This window comes from Theobroma umbraticum, unplaced genomic scaffold (assembly GCF_002168275.2).
Source record: "Theobroma umbraticum cultivar Fairchild unplaced genomic scaffold, ASM216827v3 scaffold_51.0, whole genome shotgun sequence".
NCBI classification, from domain to species: domain Eukaryota; kingdom Viridiplantae; phylum Streptophyta; class Magnoliopsida; order Malvales; family Malvaceae; genus Theobroma; species Theobroma umbraticum.
In genome coordinates this window covers 8,562,173-8,568,467 of record NW_018397260.1, presented here as the reverse complement: position 1 = coordinate 8,568,467, position 6,295 = coordinate 8,562,173, and the positions used below count along the sequence as shown (strand labels likewise).

Sequence of the window (6,295 nt, the reverse complement as noted above, 5' to 3'; positions counted from 1 at the left end):
CAACTTTACGGGAGTCCTTTTCCCTACTGAACTAAGCTTAGAGGCATTTTCTCCAGCATATTTGGACGCTAAATTCAATAATTTGCGACCTACAATCGTTGCTCCAAAGTCATCGTCCGGGATTCAATATGGGAAAAAGTTAACTGTTCAAGTGGTGATCACGGGTAAAGTAGATCCAAATTTGGTTTCGGTAACAATGGTAGCACCATCGTTTACTACACATTCATTCTCCATGAATCAAAGGGTGCTCGTACTTGGAAATGACAAAGTGACTGCGTTGGGGAAATCAACGTATAACATTGATGTCACGACCCACATTCCGGTAATCTTGCACCGGCAGAATTTTATCTTTTATTTGTTGTTCATCAGGACATTCCAAGTCAGGGCATTTGGGTCAAATTGCGGTGAAGGAAATGCGAAAGATTCATTCAAAATATCCAAAATAAAGGTTTAGATTTGTTTCCGTTTGTACACTTCGAATTATTCTTCTCGACACGTGAAATAGTTGTTTTCTTATATTCAGCAATCTCTGTTGATTGCTTTCATAGAATTAGGATGCCTTGTTTTTGTAAACTTTGTCCTCTACAAAACAAAGTGTATTTACAAAGTTCGATCAATAAAGAGGATTTGTTTTAATTAATTATTTCTCATCTTCTGTTGTTTCGAGTTAATTCATATTAATTCACACAAAAGAGATGTAGAAGTTAATTAATCGTTTGCAACATTAACTCAAATGCATTCTAATCTTTTTTCACTGAATGAAGCAAATGATTTATTTATTGCCAACATAGTGTGGTGTGGAATATGTTCAAGGCCATCCATAAGCCAAAATGGCCATTGAAATAGCCAGTAGGACCACCATGCCTTACTTTCCATATGGAACTTCCTGCATATTTCCATGCCCAAAACATGATCATTGCTGCTGTTTTCTGTTGTTTACTTCTTTTAATCCTGTTACTTACTATAGCATTGGCTATGGCTTCAAAATTCTCCATGAAAATGTAGGCCTTCACACAAATAGCAAAAGCAACCAAAAATTTTAATGCGGGGTTGGTTGTTTAACTCTTCTTATCCGGTCGTTGCACTAGCTTTTTGTGGAGAAGTTGGACAAAGAATTCAATTATAATCAGTCAAATCATTTAATTCTAATTCCATATCAAGGCCATTTAACGCAAAGAGCAGTCGATTTTACGAGCTGCCATTGGCAGAATTTGGCAACTACAAAGCATGACTTGGCATATTGTTGAAACCTGCAAAGCGGCAGTTGCTTTCTCCCGAAATTTATAATTTTATATAAAATTAAATTTTAACGAAATTTTTTAAAAATGTGGTGTGATTAGGTTAACAAAAGAACATTATAGATTAAAAAAAGTTATCAAATTTTTTACAATTATCAAGAGAGAGCTATTATGAGATTTAATTTTGAACTGATTACATTATTACCGGTTTATATAATTAATAGATCACAATTGACAAGACTTAATCAGGTCAAATTTTAATAAAATAAAAAGTAAGGTTAACCAAGGAGTAGTTGTACGGGAGAAGAGGCACGTAGTGATGCCACCATTGCGTTGCCTTGCATCAAATAGACGATCCGCCATCCAGCCATGGGTCATACCGCCTGCGCTAAGTCTATACTTTTGACTGATGCAAGCCATGGACGCCGGCTTGAGAACGTGGAAATACAAAGGAAAACAGGAAAGGCCGAAACAACAGAACGGTAAGGCAGAGACGGAATTGGATGACAGACTTAACGAAATGTGACTTAAATGGGGAAAATCTTAGGAGCTACTAAGCCCGACTTAATGAAATTGGACTATGTGGCGGAGCAAAAGAGCTGTTTCCTCTTCCTTTTAGGACCCAGAATTTTAGCATGGTTTTCCAGATAATCTAAAGCAAACATAAATTAGAATATTAGGTTTTAAACGATCTGACTTCATCAATCTGAACACTGATCATATGCTTTGATAGTAACACAGAATATACCTAATCATTAAATTTCCGTTCCAAGTAAACAGCCATAAACAATAATCTTCAAAAGAAGCTAATCCGATAGAAGCACCAATCTTCTAAGGAAAAGAAAATGTTGTTTGACGTTAATTTTTTATATCTTTTTACATATAATAAATAAATATAAATATATATATTCATATGTTAAGCACGTGGTTTATTATAATTGTTAAAGCTTTGAGAAGAACAAATGTCAACGCATTATAAAGCCCTGAAATATATCTAAGTTGAAGGATTACGAAGTTAGAGTTTCACTACTTTCCTTTGATTATCTTCTTGAATTTGACCTGCAGGCATCAGCTATCCATATCAAATACGTAGCATTGTCCAGCAGATGAGAGCAAAGTTTTCCCATTATCAGAAATTTGACTTCTTGATGAGGATAATGTATAGAATTGGCACTTGAAATCCCAGTTCCTAGTTGGGAATATCAAACACTCAATATCTATAAATCTCCGAGAATATTTATTGGGTTAGGTTTATCAACCAGAAAAATTCTCTTGGACAAATATTTTATGTGTTATTTTCTTTCTTGCTCCTTTGAAGAGAATAAGTTTCATACACAACATTCTGTAGTCCTAATCAAAGGAATCTGAACTTATCAAGGGACAAGCAACGTGAGGAAAATGCAATGGGAAAACAACAGAACGTTGCAGAATCTTGGGTGGCAAACTATATCACATTCAATGGATAGAATGTTGCAAAGTCGAAGGTCTTGGTTTGTTTGTCCCCTTTAAACTACTGTTATACATAATTAAGACTGGCAAAACAGCTGAGAGACGACAAATAAATAAATATACAGTTTTGTCAGGATTAATATAAAACATGAGAACACAAAAAAAGATTGCACAGCTCATTGAGGTTCCAATATTCCCAAACATTTTAATTATTCATGAACATCGTATATAATATAGTTTTCATTTGCACGTCTTGGGTTTGTCAGCTTTGGATTTCGATTGCAATCGATATGACCAACCAGTTCAATTATTATGCGAATTTCTAAGAAGGTTCATGTCCCAATCTTCATTACAATATTTTGCCTTATAGAATTCCTCGGTTGAACTGATTTTTTAGTTTATTTTTAATGAATGCTGTTGGAGATATACATAATGATAAACAAATCTTGTATCAATAAAATTAAGGTATTTTAAAATTTTAAATATAAATATGATATCAAAGTATATCTTATCCTTATTTATTGATTCTTTCATGATTCATATTACCTAATAAATTTATTATTTCTAAATATATATAAGAATTTATAATTTATTAACAAATAATTTTAGGTTATATACTCATCTTAAATATCCAACTTATAATTAATTTCTTCTAAAAAGAAATGCTAAGTTCAAAAACTAATTTCAATTGGCAAATCCTGGAAAAGTCTCTTTACAGTTGGTTGTTACAGGGCAACAAAGAATGAAAAGAAACAGCTCGAAGTCACGAACCAAATTTCTAAGAACCAACTTTTGGTTTGGCCTAAAAAGTCAGAATCATTCTTTTAGTTACATACACCTAAGAAGGAATAATTCCCATTCCAAACAAAATCTCAATTTCTTCAAAGACAAGTTTAGGGTCATCCCTACAGAGAGATTTAATTCTTTCATCACATACAGCTATTATATTTGTGTAAGGGCAGACTATTTCAACCAAAAAAGAAAACCTCGGCCGCCAGATGTTGACATTAAGGTTGAGGGTAGCCATTAATTCTTTTGCATAGTCAATTGGCTAATGTAAATTAGTCACTTACAGTCCCCAGCTGTCTAGATTTGGCTCTTTGGGGTGTCATTTGGAAGGAAGAAGTATGGCCTGGCCCATCAGTGTTGAGATATCAGTCAACCAGGGGCTAACATTGTTGGCAGGTTTTTTCTGAAACCGAAAGGGTCATGTTAATTCCTTTTGCTTGTATGGGGGGATTGAGTCTTGTAAACTTTTTATTATATTAAACCGCAATGGATTAATTAATTAATGTCTGATGTAGACTCGACTCGAGCAATTTCTTGGGTGCCCCAAATTTATGTTCGGACCACAAATCATAATTGGTTCTCAGATGCCTACCACGTCTCCACAGCCCTGGAACACCAATTCCACTTGTAATTTTGTTTCGCTCGATTTGAAGAGTCAAACCCTGTTTCTGGCATGAGGAAAAAGGAATGTGAATCCTTTATTTTTATAAGCGAAGACATTGTATTAATCATCAAAGATAACATCAGATTGTCAAGCCTCTCAGCTAGCTTATAGTCAAAACATCCGATGCTGAAGCACCAAACCTATATCAGATTAATCATTGTTAATCTAGGGGATAAATGGAAACATTTACATTAGAGAAATTAGAGTCATGCTGCTTCTTTGCTGTCATAGATGAAGGGCTGAAGGTTCCATCAAAAAGGCAAAAATGTACTGGCAAAAAGGCGAAAGGTCATGGCATCTTGCTGGCTTTCATAGCACATGATCCCCTTTGATTTCGCAAGTTGGAAAAAAGCTGGTTCTCTCTTCATGCAAAAGTCTAGATCTAGAGACTGTCCCAGCGATGGACTGGCCACACCCTTTTTTTCTTTTTACCAATAAGATAGAATAGAAATCTAACGATGGCCTAGACCAGACATGAGCTAAACGGAGGAAAAAACAAACTAATTCGTATCAGGACCACGAATCTAAGTCATTTGGAAAGGGAGCTATGCTTGTAAATTAATTATATTTCATTTTAAATTAATCATTGTTCTGATATCCATATGAGTTGTAATGCTTATTCTGATTCATGTATGTTGGCAGAATTACAAAAAATGCAAAGCCATCTTAACCGGTTATTAATGCAACTGATCTCCTGACTCTTTGGTGATAAAAGATTTTACTCTTAACATCAGAGCTCCTGTCTCTCTTTTTAAGAATTGGTGGGTTCAGACATTGGAGACTCAGCGAAGGATGAAATGTAAATCCAGGGCGACCCCCAATGACCAAACTATAATGATGACTTCCCACTTTGTAATCATTCAAACATTCTCATTAGAATAAAGACAATACGTTATCCACCTTAAGACTAATGTATTACCAACAATAAGCCGAATTCAAACCTTGGAACATTCTTCCATATCCCCCAAAAAATCCAAAAATCTAAGTAGCCAACTACCTAGCCAGCTTCCTCCCTACAAATTGCCTAATTTTAAAACCAAAAAACCATCATTTTCTCTAACCAGAACTAGGCTCCCACGCGTCACATACGCGTGTGGGATTTTCAAACCTCATTCTCTGGGGCAGAGTTAGTTAATTTTTCATAAAGATTAAAATTTTTTTAAATTAATCTTTTAAACTTAACCAGTAATTAAAAAATTTATAGTAGATAATAATTTTATATAACATGTAAATGAAAAAGAATAAGAAAAGAAATATTTACAACAGTCTTTAAAAAAATTATACTCAGACAATATTTTCTAAATTCAAATAAATCAATTATCGACTTTATACAAAAAAGTTAATAATGTCTTTCTCAATATAGATAACTAAATTATTTGTAAAAAGTTCATCATCTAGTTTATTCCAAAATCTTATTTTCACAATTTTTATTATTGAAATAACTAACTCTATAGTTGCTATAGAAATCGAAAGAATTAAAACATGGCAAATTAATCTATCAATCAATAATAATTTCTTGGCTTTCTTATTTTTGCTAATCTCTTACACAATTCGTATTCTTATAATAATGATATGAATTAATGTTTTAAATATATAATGTATAAAATATTTTAAAATTTTTAGGAATTAAATATTTTCCCTATCTATTCTCATAATGATAATATTAATTAATGTTTTAAATGTATAATACATAAAATATTTTAAAAAATTTTAAAGCTAAATATTTTCCTTATCTATTATGATATGAATTAATATTACTTTCCAAAAAAAATTGGTATGAATTAATGTTTTAAATATATAATATAAAAAATATTTTAAAAAATTTGAGATTAAATATTTTCCTTATCTATTCTCATAATGATTGTATTGATTAATGCTTTACATGTATAATACATAAAATATTTTAAAAATTTTTGAAGCTAAATATTTTCCTTATCTATGATATGAATTAATGTTACTTTTCAAAAAAATTGGTATGAATTAATGTTTCAAATATATAATATAAAATATTTTAAAAATTTTCGGGACTAGGAGCACAACCCTCCGCCCCTGCTCCTTCCTTCTCTCCTTCACGAGGCATTTATAAAGAGCACCAAGCAGACAGCCCTGAGCAGCAACAATAACATCCCTCAGTACTACTGCAGCAAATAAACCC

The 6,295-nt window shown here is 32.7% G+C and overlaps 1 pseudogene; it reads right to left on the bottom strand.

The window, feature by feature from the left end:
* Nucleotides 1–318, bottom strand: part of LOC110416539 (aldehyde oxidase GLOX1 pseudogene) — a 1,484-nt pseudogene extending 1,166 nt beyond the window's left edge.
* Between the last annotated feature and the right edge of the window lie 5,977 nt (nucleotides 319–6,295).